Below are 16,549 nucleotides of genomic sequence, written 5' to 3'. Positions count from 1 at the left end.
CTTGCCGGGTCATACCTATGGGGAGGGTGTTTTGCCGCAAACTTGAGAGGGCCACAGCGGGAGCGACTGGGCCGCACCACACCATTCGTCTGTCTCGGGAAATTAAGGACGACCTTAGAACTTGGTCGACCTTTTTGGTAACTTTTAATTCGGAATTGCTGTGGCCGCTCCGGCCCGTCGCCAATTCTTCCCTGGAACTGTTTACGGATGCTGCCGGTGCTACGGGTTTCGGTGCTTTTTTCCAGGGCGAGTGGTGTGTTTCGGCCTGGCCCCAGTCTTGGGTATCGCGTGGCTTTACGGCTAACCTACTCTTATTGGAACTGTTCCCTATAGCGGTGGCAGTGGAGTTGTGGGCCCCTAAGTTGGCGAACCGGACGATTGTCTTTTGGTGCGACAATTTGGGGGTGGTACATGCGGTGAACAACCAACGTGCATCATCGCCGCAGGCTTTGCGGCTGTTGAGATTTTTGGTGTTACAATGTCTCCGTTTTAACATCAATTTCACGGCGAAGCACGTGCCTGGGGTCGAGAACGACATCGCGGATGCGCTGTCGCGTTTCGATTTTCCCAGGTTTCGCAGGTTGGCCCCCAGGGCGGAGGCCCTAGGTTTGACTTGTCCAACTTCTGTTTGGCAGATTATAGAACTGGCGTAGATGGCTTGGCGCTGAACTCATTGGCCCCTTCGACCCGCCGGGCATACGCTGCGGCTTGGCGTGACTGGCAGGCGCATCAGGTTAGGTGCGGGGCCGGGGGTAAGTCAGAGGAGGATCTTTTGTTGGCCTTTGTTTGGGACTGTTACCAGAGTGGTAGGTCCAAGGCGTCCATGTGCGCGGCGTTGGCGGGGATTTCGTTCCATGCCCGGTTGCAGCGGGGGACGGACCCCACCAGGTCTTTCACTTTGTCCAAGGCGCTCAGGGGTTGGGCGAAGTTAAGTCCGGCCCAGCCGGATACACGCAGGCCTATTGACACGCAGTTGTTGCGCGAGCTCATGGCGATTCTGCCGGCGGTGACTGATTCTGCTTTTGAGGCGTCCCTTTTCCGTGCAGCATTTTCATTTGCATTTTTTGGGGCCTTTCGGGTTGGCGAGCTGGTGGCCGCTAATAAAAGGTCCACTGATACAGGCATGCTTTTCAGGGACCTGGTACTCAAGGAAGGTGTCGCCATGTTTAGGTTGCCTCGTTCCAAGACCGACCAGTTGGGTCGAGGGCGCTGGGTGACTTTGAAGGCGCATGAGGATACAGATTTGTGCCCGGTGCTGCATGCAAAAATTTATTTACCTTTACGACCCAAAGGTGGGGCTCAAGTACTGCTGCACGGGGATGCATTGCCTCTCACTCGGTTTCAGTTTGCTGCTGTGTTGAAGCGCTGTTTGGTCGCCCTTGGGCTTAATAGCGCGGAATATGGGACGCATTCCTTTCGCATCGGTGCGGCAACTTGCGCTGCGGCACGCGGACTTCCACCGTCAGCCATTCAGGAAATGGGACGTTGGAAGTCGGCAGCGTTTAAGTCTTATGTTAGATTAGATAAGGTTTAATGTTGCGCTACTTGCGCTAACCCAAAAACGTTGTTTACCTGCCAATTTTGGAATGATTAGCGTTCCGGAATTGGAGGTGTGAAGGAATTTTTTAAATTTTTCCTCCGAGGGGGCCTAAATTACAATTGGCTGACACTCCAGGTCCACGGGAGGTTTTTTAAGTTTTCTCCTTCACTTGGGTTTTTATGTTACTAACTGTTCGGTTCGGTCTAACGGTTCTAATTACCTGTTTTATGGGCGCGGCCTGACAGCTAGGTTACTTTTTCTTTTTCAGCGTCCACTGATTCCAACGAACAGATTTGGGTAGTTGGCCATTCTTACGTGTTTTGGGCCGAGCGGCATCCCCTTGCTGATAGGTCGTCTGAGTTGTTAGGTGGTCGCAGAGTGCGATGGTTAGGTGTGAGAGGGCTCAGATGGTCAGGACTTTTGGAGCTGTTGTTGCAATATGAACAGCGTTGGGGGCGTCCCCAATGGCTGCTGCTGCACCTGGGCGGTAACATGTAGGTCACCTAAAAGGTATAGATCTTATACTTAGGATTCAGGCGGATTTGGGGGAACTTAGCTTGCTTTGGCCTGGTGTACGCTTGATTTGGTCTGACATTATTCCCAGGTTTGTCTGGAGGGGATCACGGAATGTCACGGCGCTGGACAGGGCTAGGAAGAAGATTAACTTTGCTGTGTCGAAGTTTGTGTTGGCTGCTGGTGGTTTGGCCGTTAGACATCCGCTATTGGTGCTCCAGAGCCCCTTTTATTTTAGGAAGGATGGTGTGCACCTCTCCCATCTTGGGATTGGAGTTTTTCTGAGGGCGCTGTTCTCTTGTCTGGAGTAGTTTGTTATCTTTGAAGGTAGGGATAGGATTTGGGTAGATAGGTATTTGGTTTTTGTTTTTTGGTTGGATTTCATTTCGTGTTGGGTGGCGGGCTGCGTTTCTCTGAAACTGGCGGTGGCGGGAAGGCGCTACTGGCCAGCGGTCACTTGTAGCATAAGTGGTGTTGTGGGGCACTTACCCCTTTTGAAGGACGGCGAGTGTGTCCTGCCCTTGTGGGGGGGCGAGGGGCGCTTCCTTGGGGAGCGTCCTCACTCTGCTATAGGAAGGGGTGGTGAGACCTTCGCAGCACAGGTTATGCTGATATATATAGATGGGGCGTTTCAGTCGCACCCATGACAGTTGGGGCGTTTAGTCGCCGCCATTTTGTAAGATCGTGACTAGAGCTGGTTAGTAGTAGCGTTTTCCTGGCCACCCACTACGAGTGAGGTCATTCCAATTAATAAATTCAATGACCATTTAATCCAACGCAGTTGTGTCCGTGTCGTTATTTTTAGTTGATAAGCTAGCTTAAAGTGTATAGTTAATGTCAAGCACAATAATTGAATAGACGCCTTATAGGTTACAGTCACATAGAGACATGTACTAGCGCAGTATATAGATGTAACGCTGTCTATAGGTTACACTCACATAGAGACATGTACTAGCACAGTATATAGATGTAACGCTGTCTATAGGTTACAGTCACATAGAGACATGTACTAGCACAGTATATAGATGTAACGCTGCCTATAGGTTACAGTCACATAGAGACATGTACTAGCGCAGTATATAGATGTAACGCTGCCTATAGGTTACAGTCACATAGAGACATGTACTAGCACAGTATATAGATGTAACGCTGCCTATAGGTTACAGTCACATAGAGACATGTACTAGCGCAGTATATAGATGTAACGCTGTCTATAGGTTACACTCACATAGAGACATGTACTAGCGCAGTATATAGATGTAACGCTGCCTATAGGTTACAGTCACATAGAGACATGTACTAGCGCAGTATATAGATGTAACGCTGTCTATAGGTTACACTCACATAGAGACATGTACTAGCACAGTATATAGATGTAACGCTGTCTATAGGTTACAGTCACATAGAGACATGTACTAGCACAGTATATAGATGTAACGCTGCCTATAGGTTACAGTCACATAGAGACATGTACTAGCGCAGTATATAGATGTAACGCTGCCTATAGATTACACTCACATAGAGACATGTACTAGCACAGTATATAGATGTAACGCTGCCTATAGGTTACAGTCACATAGAGACATGTACTAGCACAGTATATAGATGTAACACTGCCTATAGGTTACAGTCACATAGAGACATGTACTAGTGCAGTATATAGATGTAACGCTGCCTATAGGTTACACTCACATAGAGACATGTACTAGCACAGTATATAGATGTAACGCTGCCTATAGGTTACACTCACATAGAGACATGTACTAGCACAGTATATAGATGTAACGCTGCCTATAGGTTACACTCACATAGAGACATGTACTAGCACAGTATATAGATGTAACGCTGCCTATAGGTTACAGTCACATAGAGACATGTACTAGCACAGTATATAGATGTAACGCTGCCTATAGGTTATATACTCACATAGAGACATGTACTAGCACAGTATATAGATGTAACGCTGCCTATAGGTTATATACTCACATAGAGACATGTACTAGCACAGTATATAGATGTAACGCTGCCTATAGGTTATATACTCACATAGAGACATGTACTAGCACAGTATATAGATGTAACGCTGCCTATAGGTTACAGTCACATAGAGACATGTACTAGCGCAGTATATAGATGTAACGCTGTCTATAGGTTACACTCACATAGAGACATGTACTAGCGCAGTATATAGATGTAACGCTGCCTATAGGTTACAGTCACATAGAGACATGTACTAGCGCAGTATATAGATGTAACGCTGTCTATAGGTTACACTCACATAGAGACATGTACTAGCACAGTATATAGATGTAACGCTGTCTATAGGTTACAGTCACATAGAGACATGTACTAGCACAGTATATAGATGTAACGCTGCCTATAGGTTATATACTCACATAGAGACATGTACTAGCGCAGTATATAGATGTAACGCTGCCTATAGGTTATACTCACATACAGACATGTACTAGCACAGTATATAGATGTAACGCTGCCTATAGGTTACACTCACATAGAGACATGTACTAGCACAGTATATAGATGTAACGCTGCCTATAGGTTATACTCACATAGAGACATGTACTAGCGCAGTATATAGATGTAACGCTGCCTATAGGTTATACTCACATACAGACATGTACTAGCACAGTATATAGATGTAACGCTGCCTATAGGTTACACTCACATAGAGACATGTACTAGCACAGTATATAGATGTAACGCTGCCTATAGGTTACACTCACATAGAGACATGTACTAGCACAGTATATAGATGTAACGCTGCCTATAGGTTACACTCACATAGAGACATGTACTAGCACAGTATATAGATGTAACGCTGCCTATAGGTTATATACTCACATAGAGACATGTACTAGCACAGTATATAGATGTAACGCTGCCTATAGGTTATATACTCACATAGAGACATGTACTAGCACAGTATATAGATGTAACGCTGCCTATAGGTTACAGTCACATAGAGACATGTACTAGCGCAGTATATAGATGTAACGCTGTCTATAGGTTACACTCACATAGAGACATGTACTAGCGCAGTATATAGATGTAACGCTGCCTATAGGTTACAGTCACATAGAGACATGTACTAGCGCAGTATATAGATGTAACGCTGTCTATAGGTTACACTCACATAGAGACATGTACTAGCACAGTATATAGATGTAACGCTGCCTATAGGTTATATACTCACATAGAGACATGTACTAGCGCAGTATATAGATGTAACGCTGCCTATAGGTTACAGTCACATAGAGACATGTACTAGCGCAGTATATAGATGTAACGCTGTCTATAGGTTACACTCACATAGAGACATGTACTAGCACAGTATATAGATGTAACGCTGCCTATAGGTTATATACTCACATAGAGACATGTACTAGCGCAGTATATAGATGTAACGCTGCCTATAGGTTATACTCACATACAGACATGTACTAGCACAGTATATAGATGTAACGCTGCCTATAGGTTACACTCACATAGAGACATGTACTAGCACAGTATATAGATGTAACGCTGCCTATAGGTTATACTCACATAGAGACATGTACTAGCGCAGTATATAGATGTAACGCTGCCTATAGGTTATACTCACATACAGACATGTACTAGCACAGTATATAGATGTAACGCTGCCTATAGGTTACACTCACATAGAGACATGTACTAGCACAGTATATAGATGTAACGCTGCCTATAGGTTACACTCACATAGAGACATGTACTAGCGCAGTATATAGATGTAACGCTTCCTATAGGTTACACTCACATAGAGACATGTACTAGCACAGTATATAGATGTAACGCTGTCTATAGGTTACAGTCACATAGAGACATGTACTAGCGCAGTATATAGATGTAACGCTGCCTATAGGTTACAGTCACATAGAGACATGTACTAGCACAGTATATAGATGTAACGCTGCCTATAGGTTACAGTCACATAGAGACATGTACTAGCGCAGTATATAGATGTAACACTGCCTATAGGTTACACTCACATAGAGACATGTACTAGTGCAGTATATAGATGTAACGCTGTCTATAGGTTACAGTCACAGAGACATGTACTAGTGCAGTATATAGATGTAACGCTGCCTATAGGTTATATACTCACATAGAGACATGTACTAGCACAGTATATAGATGTAACGCTGCCTATAGGTTATATACTCACATAGAGACATGTACTAGCACAGTATATAGATGTAACGCTGCCTATTGGTTATATACTCACATAGAGACATGTACTAGCACAGTATATAGATGTAACGCTGCCTATAGGTTATATACTCACATAGAGACATGTACTAGCACAGTATATAGATGTAACGCTGCCTATAGGTTATATACTCACATAGAGACATGTACTAGCACAGTATATAGATGTAACGCTGCCTATAGGTTATATACTCACATAGAGACATGTACTAGCACAGTATATAGATGTAACGCTGCCTATAGGTTATATACTCACATAGAGACATGTACTAGCGCAGTATATAGATGTAACGCTGCCTATAGGTTACACTCACATAGAGACATGTACTAGCACAGTATATAGATGTAACGCTGCCTATAGGTTACACTCACATAGAGACATGTACTAGCACAGTATATAGATGTAACGCTGCCTATAGGTTACAGTCACATAGAGACATGTACTAGCACAGTATATAGATGTAACGCTGCCTATAGGTTACACTCACATAGAGACATGTACTAGCACAGTATATAGATGTAACGCTGTCTATAGGTTATATACTCACATAGAGACATGTACTAGCACAGTATATAGATGTAACGCTGCCTATAGGTTATATACTCACATAGAGACATGTACTAGCACAGTATATAGATGTAACGCTGCCTATTGGTTATATACTCACATAGAGACATGTACTAGCACAGTATATAGATGTAACGCTGCCTATAGGTTATATACTCACATAGAGACATGTACTAGCACAGTATATAGATGTAACGCTGCCTATAGGTTACACTCACATAGAGACATGTACTAGCACAGTATATAGATGTAACGCTGCCTATAGGTTACACTCACATAGAGACATGTACTAGCACAGTATATAGATGTAACGCTGCCTATAGGTTACAGTCACATAGAGACATGTACTAGCACAGTATATAGATGTAACGCTGCCTATAGGTTACAGTCACATGGAGACATGTACTAGCACAGTATATAGATGTAACGCTGCCTATAGGTTACACTCACATAGAGACATGTACTAGCACAGTATATAGATGTAACGCTGCCTATAGGTTACAGTCACATGGAGACATGTACTAGCGCAGTATATAGATGTAACGCTGCCTATAGGTTACAGTCACATAGAGACATGTACTAGCACAGTATATAGATGTAACGCTGCCTATAGGTTACACTCACATAGAGACATGTACTAGCGCAGTATATAGATGTAACGCTGCCTATAGGTTATACTCACATAGAGACATGTACTAGCGCAGTATATAGATGTAACGCTGCCTATAGGTTACACTCACATAGAGACATGTACTAGTGCAGTATATAGATGTAACGCTGCCTATAGGTTACAGTCACATAGAGACATGTACTAGCGCAGTATATAGATGTAACGCTGCCTATAGGTTACACTCACATAGAGACATGTACTAGCACAGTATATAGATGTAACGCTGCCTATAGGTTATAGTCACATAGAGACATGTACTAGCGCAGTATATAGATGTAACGCTGCCTATAGGTTATATACTCACATAGAGACATGTACTAGCGCAGTATATAGATGTAACGCTGCCTATAGGTTATATACTCACATACAGACATGTACTAGCACAGTATATAGATGTAACGCTGCCTATAGATTACACTCACATAGAGACATGTACTAGCACAGTATATAGATGTAACGCTGCCTATAGGTTACAGTCACATACAGACATGTACTAGCACAGTATATAGATGTAACGCTGCCTATAGATTACACTCACATAGAGACATGTACTAGCGCAGTATATAGATGTAACGCTGCCTATAGGTTACACTCACATAGAGCCATGTACTAGCGCAGTATATAGATGTAACGCTGCCTATAGGTTACAGTCACATAGAGACATGTACTAGCACAGTATATAGATGTAACGCTGCCTATAGGTTATAGTCACATAGAGACATGTACTAGCACAGTATATAGATGTAACGCTGCCAATAGGTTACACTCACATAGAGCCATGTACTAGCGCAGTATATAGATGTAACGCTGCCTATAGGTTACAGTCACATAGAGACATGTACTAGCACAGTATATAGATGTAACGCTGTCTATGGGTTACAGTCACATAGAGACATGTACTAGCGCAGTATATAGATGTAACGCTGCCTATAGGTTACACTCACATAGAGACATGTACTAGCACAGTATATAGATGTAACGCTGCCTATAGGTTATAGTCACATAGAGACATGTACTAGCGCAGTATATAGATGTAACGCTGTCTATAGGTTACACTCACACAGAGACATGTACTAGCACAGTATATAGATGTAACGCTGCCTATAGGTTATAGTCACATAGAGACATGTACTAGCGCAGTATATAGATGTAACGCTGCCTATAGGTTACACTCACATAGAGACATGTACTAGCGCAGTATATAGATGTAACGCTGCCTATAGGTTATAGTCACATAGAGACATGTACTAGCGCAGTATATAGATGTAACGCTGCCAATAGGTTACAATCACATTGAGACATGTACTAGCACAGTATATAGATGTAACGCTGCCTATAGGTTACAGTCACATAGAGACATGTACTAGCGCAGTATATAGATGTAACGCTGCCTATAGGTTACAGTCACATAGAGACATGTACTAGCGCAGTATATAGATGTAACGCTGCCTATAGGTTACACTCACATAGAGACATGTACTAGCACAGTATATAGATGTAACGCTGCCTATAGGTTACAGTCACATAGAGACATGTACTAGCGCAGTATATAGATGTAATGCTGCCTATAGGTTACACTCACATAGAGACATGTACTAGCACAGTATATAGATGTAACGCTGCCTATAGGTTACAGTCACATAGAGACATGTACTAGCGCAGTATATAGATGTAACGCTGCCTATAGGTTATATACTCACATAGAGACATGTACTAGCGCAGTATATAGATGTAACGCTGCCTATAGGTTACACTCACATAGAGACATGTACTAGCGCAGTATATAGATGTAACGCTGCCTATAGGTTATATACTCACATAGAGACATGTACTAGCGCAGTATATAGATGTAACGCTGCCTATAGGTTATTTACTCACATAGAGACATGTACTAGCACAGTATATAGATGTAACGCTGCCTATAGGTTACAGTCACATAGAGACATGTACTAGCGCAGTATATAGATGTAACGCTGCCTATAGGTTATATACTCACATAGAGACATGTACTAGCGCAGTATATAGATGTAACGCTGCCTATAGGTTACAGTCACATAGAGACATGTACTAGCGCAGTATATAGATGTAACGCTGCCTATAGGTTATATACTCACATAGAGACATGTACTAGCGCAGTATATAGATGTAACGCTGCCTATAGGTTACAGTCACATAGAGACATGTACTAGCACAGTATATAGATGTAACGCTGCCTATAGGTTACAGTCACATAGAGACATGTACTAGCACAGTATATAGATGTAACGCTGCCTATAGGATACAGTCACATAGAGACATGTACTAGCACAGTATATAGATGTAACGCTGCCTATAGGTTACAGTCACATAGAGACATGTACTAGCGCAGTATATAGATGTAACGCTGCCTATAGGTTACAGTCACATAGAGACATGTACTAGCGCAGTATATAGATGTAACGCTGCCTATAGGTTACAGTCACATAGAGACATGTACTAGCGCAGTATATAGATGTAACGCTGCCTATAGGTTATATACTCACATAGAGACATGTACTAGCACAGTATATAGATGTAACGCTGCCTATAGGTTATATACTCACATAGAGACATGTACTAGCACAGTATATAGATGTAACGCTGCCTATAGGTTACACTCACATAGAGACATGTACTAGCACAGTATATAGATGTAACGCTGCCTATAGGTTACAGTCACATAGAGACATGTACTAGCACAGTATATAGATGTAACGCTGCCTATAGGTTACACTCACATAGAGACATGTACTAGCACAGTATATAGATGTAACGCTGCCTATAGGTTACAGTCACATAGAGACATGTACTAGCGCAGTATATAGATGTAACGCTGCCTATAGGTTACACTCACATAGAGACATGTACTAGCACAGTATATAGATGTAACGCTGCCTATAGGTTACAGTCACATAGAGACATGTACTAGCACAGTATATAGATGTAACGCTGCCTATAGGTTACAGTCACATAGAGACATGTACTAGCACAGTATATAGATGTAACGCTGCCTATAGGTTACAGTCACATAGAGACATGTACTAGTGCAGTATATAGATGTAACGCTGCCTATAGGTTATATACTCACATAGAGACATGTACTAGCGCAGTATATAGATGTAACGCTGCCTATAGATTACACTCACATAGAGACATGTACTAGTGCAGTATATAGATGTAACGCTGCCTATAGGTTATATACTCACATAGAGACATGTACTAGCGCAGTATATAGATGTAACGCTGCCTATAGGTTATATACTCACATAGAGACCAGAGATGGTAATGGTACAGGAGTCAGATAATCAGGACCACACGATTGAACAGCTCCCTGGGTTATGTGACAGATACTGCATGCTCTCTCCTTTTATAGGGCAGCTACTAGCAGATTACACAACTGCCCCCCACCCCCACCCCCCCCCCCCCCCCACCCCTCCTCCTCCTCCTCCTCCTCCGGGTCTTTGTGATGATAACCATCAGGAAGTAAAATTCTATAGAAAGTTACTATCACACATGAGAAACCTGTTCTTAGGAATCTTGTTTTAGGGGGCAGTTCAGACCTGTTCGCTCGCTAGCTGTTTTTTGCAGTCCTCCATTCGCATAGTCGCCGCCTATGGGGGAGTGTATTTTAGTTGTGCAACTGTGCGATCGCTTGTGCAGCCGAGCTGGATGAAAACGTTTTTTGCAGTTTCTGAGTAGCTCTGGACTTACTCAGCCGCTGTGAGCACTTCAGCCTGTCCGGGCCCGGAATTGACGTCACACACCCGCAAATGCTTGGACACTCCTGTGTTTTTCCAAACACTCCCTGAAAACGGACAGTTGACACCCACAAACGCCTTCTTCTGCGAATGGATTCTTCGTAAAACCCATCGCACAGCAACAATCCGCTTTGTACCCGTGTGACACGCCTGCGCATTGCGGTGCATACGCATGCGCAGTTCTGACCTGATCGCAGCCCTGCAAAAAACGCTAGCGAGCGATCATGTCTGAAAGACCACTTTAGTGCAGTGGAAAAAATGTTCTACTGTCAGACAGACAGATGCGCTGACAGAGCCGGATACATCTTGCGCCAGTGTCCAGTTTGGCCAGGGAATTATATGCAACTAGTGTACGCTTATATATGTGGGTGACAGTGTGTTTAGAAAATACTACAGTTGCACAATTCATACTCACTATAGTGCTGTAATATACTGTAGCTTAGTACACATAAGGCAGTCTGGGGTTTTGCTGTTTAAAACTCTGCAGGCAAATAACGCAGACAGTCAGCGGCTTTATAAACCGTCCTTTAGTAAATAAGCCCCTCTGTCTGTGTCTGGAGAATGTTATAAATAAATGGTAAACTTGACTTCTCCACGTAAAATACGATTGAATACATCTGCAAATATGAGAGTACTAATGAAGTGAAATTAAATACAGTAGAAACATCTGTTGTCTTCTCCTTCTAACATTACTGACCTAAATATCAACTTAATGATGAGATAAATCGCACCCAAAGCAATAACAGTAACTCTCAGAGGGAGGGACCAGTACACACTCCGCCAACCAAGAGTAGCGGCTGCTCAGCTGTCAGCTGTTTTGCGGGTGCTGGTGGTGGTACAATTATTATCTGAGGGGCAGCTGTAGGTTCTTCTCTGCCCATCTGTGTAAGGCTCAGGTGGTGGAGGCCATATGTGAGGGGTAGTTGTAGGTTCTTCTCTGCCATCTGTGTTAGGCTCAGAGGCTGGAGGCCATATGTGAGGGGTAGTTGTAGGTTCTTCTCTGCCCATCTGTGTTAGGCTCAGAGGCTGAAGACCATATGTGAGGGGAAGTTGTACGTTCTTCTCTGCCCATCTGTATTAGGCTCGGATGCTGGAGACCATATGTGAGGGGCAGTTGCAGGTTCTTCTCTGTCCATCTGTGTTAGGCTCAGAGGCTGGAGGCCATATGTGAGGGGAAGTTGTAGGTTCTTCTCTGCCATCTGTGTTAGGCTCAGAGGCTGGAGGCCATATGTGAGGGGAAGTTGTAGGTTCTTCTCTGCCATCTGTGTTAGGCTCAGAGGCTGGAGACCATATGTGAGGGGAAGTTGTACGTTCTTCTCTGCCCATCTATATTAGGCTCGGATGCTGGAGACCATATGTGAGGGGAAGTTGTAGGTTCTTCTCTGTCCATCTGTGTTAGGCTCAGAGGCTGGAGGCCATATGTGAGGGGAAGTTGTAGGTTCTTCTCTGTCCATCTGTGTTAGGCTCAGAGGCTGGAGGCCATATGTGAGGGGAAGTTGTAGGTTCTTCTCTGCCATCTGTGTTAGGCTCAGAGGCTGGAGGCCATATGTGAGGGGAAGTTGTAGGTTCTTCTCTGCCATCTGTGTTAGGCTCAGAGGCTGGAGACCATATGTGAGGGGAAGTTGTAGGTTCTTCTCTGCCATCTGTGTTAGGCTCAGAGGCTGGAGACCATATGTGAGGGGCAGTTGCAGGTTCTTCTCTGTCCATCTGTGTTAGGCTCAGGTGCTGGAGGATGTAGCTGAGGGATGGCTGTAGGGTCTTCTCTGCCCATCTGTGTTAATCTCAGGTGCCAGTAGATGTATCTGAGGGGTGGCTGTAGGTTCTTCTCTACCCATCTATGTTCAGCTCGGGTGCTGGAGGCAGTAATTGCATTTCTGAGTTGATGACACCTTCCATGATCATCAGGGTGCCTCTTTTGGCAGGTACTTCTGCAGTTTATAGGCTGTTTTTACTAGCCAGGGTATTATCAGGGTGCCTTTGCCACCTGCACATGATGGCAGTGAGATAGGGTCACAGTCTAGTGTTTGGGTTAAGAGCTTTGAGGACCCCCGGAGCTGGGGCACTATCGCCCATTGTGCAGCAGCTGAGCAGGTAGCAGAAGTGGGATAGCTTTGTCCTCTGGCCCTCGGGATAGGGAAGTTGTGGTTTGACCTGGGAAGAATAGCGCAATTGACGGGGATGGCCCATGTTTTCTCGTGATCTGCTGAGTCTTTTTCAGTGATTTTTACTCCCAACCTTGCAGGATCTGAAGTCATGGGTTGTCATCCATGTCACCTTCTTCGCCCCCAGCTAGTCCCTTTCAGTTTCAGGATGGTTACTACTGTACATTACAGAATACTGTTATTAATAAAAGTTTAGTCCCTCTTGGAATTGGAGAATCTGTGCAGCAGATGATTTCCTGGTGGAGGATATTTCGTGTAATACTGTTGTTGCATACTATCTCTGTGCGACCGCTGTGCATACATTGCTGCCTGTGTGTTACAGCAGAACAGGTTACACTGACTCCGCTCACACGTACTGCCAGAGCCGGCCTTAGGCATAGGCAAACTAGGCAATTGCCTAGGGCATTTGGTATGCTTAGGGGCACCAGCAGCTTCTGCTGATTAAAATGATATGCGGCATGCCTATATTCTGTGTGTGACTGCGGCTGTATCTGCATACGAAATGCTATGTTACAGTGTATTCCTGAAAATCACTGTACTATAGCATTTCATATGCAGATACAGCCACAGTTGCACACAGAATATAGGCATGCTGCATATCATTTTAATCAGCAGAAGCTGCTTGTGCATCCTAGCCACATAGTAATGCAAATAATATGATGCATTTTCATAAACAAAAGGCACCCGACGTTAGCAGAGCTGCCAGCTGACTTATGCCAGGCATCTCCTGCAGAACCAGTGGCGGTGCTATGGGGCACCAGCCAAAATCTTGCCTAGGGCATCATATTGGTTAGGGCCGGCTCTGCGTACTGCAGCCTTCAGCATGTCTGTGCCCTAGGCCGCTAGTGGTCTAACCGCTGGGTCACCCAACACTTCAGACAACATTATTTCACTACTTCCTCCTATACAAGAAGGGATGTACGTGGGGAAGTGTGAGGTTTCTCCAGCAGTTCCCCTCACACCAGGGACAGCAAGTCATAGAAGAACGGAAACTTCTTGCTTCTGTTTTTCTTCTCCATTTTTATTTCATCTGGAGATGGAGAAACGATGTGAAGCTGCCTGTCACGCCATCCCACCCACAGGCTACAGTGTACCCCAGTGGGAGAAGGAATTGTGGTGCCCCCTCACATTTTGCTTTGCTTAGCAGAGAAGATAGATGCATGGCAAACAGCACGCAGCGCTGGGAATGCCCGCACATTGCTGAAAATGGGGGCATGGCTCGCTATTGTGGCATTACGAGTGAGGCCGCGCCTACTAGCCATAAGGTCATGCCACTTAATTTTGGGAACAGCAGCTGTCCCTCTCTTAGCCCTGGTAAGCTGTGCAGTATGCACGCCACAGCATTCTACACACAGTAATAATACCAGACTTGCCTATAATCTCGGAATGGCTGAGAGGCTCCTAAATGTCAGATGACACTCCCGGCTCCCCGGAAAGGCAAGTAAGTCTCCTAGATCCGGCCTGCAACCGCCGACGCCCCTGACACCCACCTACAGCCGTTTGCGAAAATAGCCAGTTTGAGGAAATCAGTGACGTGATTTGTGCTGAATCGTGTCATCGTAGCCCCACCCCCCGCTATACAGTGAATGTAGAGTGGTGGGTGGAGCCATGATGACATGCTACTGTAGTGTAGTCACGCCCCCTGAACAGCCCACCTTCCCACCAGCAAAGCCCTCTCCCAGAGGAGGGGACAACCAGGTCAAAAGTATGAATAACACTCCACAGCACCCTGCACATGGTAATCACATGCAGCAGCACTCTACATAAATTAATCACACTCCAAAGCACCCTGCACATGGTAATCACATGCCACAGCACTCTACATATATTAATCACACTCCAAAGCACCCTGCACATGGTAATCACATGCCACAGCACTCTACATATATTAATCACACTCCAAAGCACCCTGCACATGGTAATCACATGCCACAGCACTCTACATATATTTCTCTAACGTCCTAGTGGATGCTGGGGACTCCGTCAGGACCATGGGGAATAGCGGGCTCCGCAGGAGACAGGGCACATCTAAAAAAAGCTTTTAGGTCACATGGTGCGTACTGGCTCCTCCCCCTATGACCCTCCTCCAAGCCTCAGTTAGGTTTTTGTGCCCGTCCGAGAGGGTGCAATCTAGGTGGCTCTCTTAAAGAGCTAGTTAGAAAAGTTTTTTTTTAGGTTTCTAATCAGTGTCTCCTGCTGGCGACAGGAGCACTGCAACGAGGGACTTAGGGGAGAGACTTGCAACTCACCTGCCTGCAGGAGGATTGAAGTCTTAGGCTACTGGACACTGAGCTCCAGAGGGAGTCGGAACACAGGTCAGCCTGGGGTTCGTCCCGGAGCCGCGCCGCCGATCCCCCTTACAGACGCTGAAGAACGGCAGAACGGTGGTCCGGAAACAGGCGGCAGAAGACTTCAGTCTTCATAGAGGTAGCGCACAGCACTGCAGCTGTGCGCCATTGTTGCTACACGGCTCACGGATCTCGGTCACGGAGGGTGCAGGGCGCTGCTGGGGGCGCCCTGGGCAGCAATATAGAGTACCTTAGAGGCAAATAAATACATCACATATAGCCATTAAGGCTATATGTATGTATTTAACCCAGGCCAGTTTATTAGAAAAACCGGGAGAAAAGCCCGCCGGAAAAGGGGCGGAGCTTATTCTCCTCAGCACTCGGCGCCATTTTCCTGCACGGCTCCGCTGGTGAGGAAGGCTCCCACGACTCTCCCCTGCACTGCACTACAGAAACAGGGTAACAAAGAGAGGGGGGGCATAAATTGGCGATATAAATATATATTGAGAGCGCATATATAAAAACAACACCTTCTAGGGTTGTTATATACTGTATAGCGCTTTTGGTGTGTGCTGGCAAACTCTCCCTCTGTCTCCCCAAAGGGCTAGGAGGGTCCTGTCTTCAATAGAGCATTCACTGTGTGGCTGCTGTGTGTGTCGGTACGTGTGTGTCGACATGTATGAGGACGAAGTTGGTGTGGAGGCAGAGCAATTGCCAATGATGGTAATGTCACCCCCTAGGGAGTCGACACCGGAATGGATGGCTTTGGTTATGGAATTACGTG

General features: G+C 45.1%; 1 protein-coding gene across 1 annotated transcript in view; it reads right to left on the bottom strand.

The window, feature by feature from the left end:
- The window catches only part of LOC134965703 (F-box only protein 2-like), a 99,194-nt gene extending 88,303 nt beyond the window's left edge, over positions 1 to 10,891 (bottom strand). The window contains exon 1 of the mRNA XM_063942011.1: positions 10,824 to 10,891. The gene's annotated coding sequence lies outside the window, so the exon portion shown is untranslated. The remainder of the gene's footprint in view (positions 1 to 10,823) is intronic.
- Positions 10,892 to 16,549: the final 5,658 nt, after the last annotated feature.

The sequence above is a fragment of the Pseudophryne corroboree genome, chromosome 10, assembly GCF_028390025.1.
Source record: "Pseudophryne corroboree isolate aPseCor3 chromosome 10, aPseCor3.hap2, whole genome shotgun sequence".
Classification (NCBI taxonomy): Eukaryota; Metazoa; Chordata; class Amphibia; order Anura; family Myobatrachidae; genus Pseudophryne; species Pseudophryne corroboree.
Note: the sequence above shows the minus strand (reverse complement) of the source record. Positions and strands in the feature narration are given on the sequence as shown.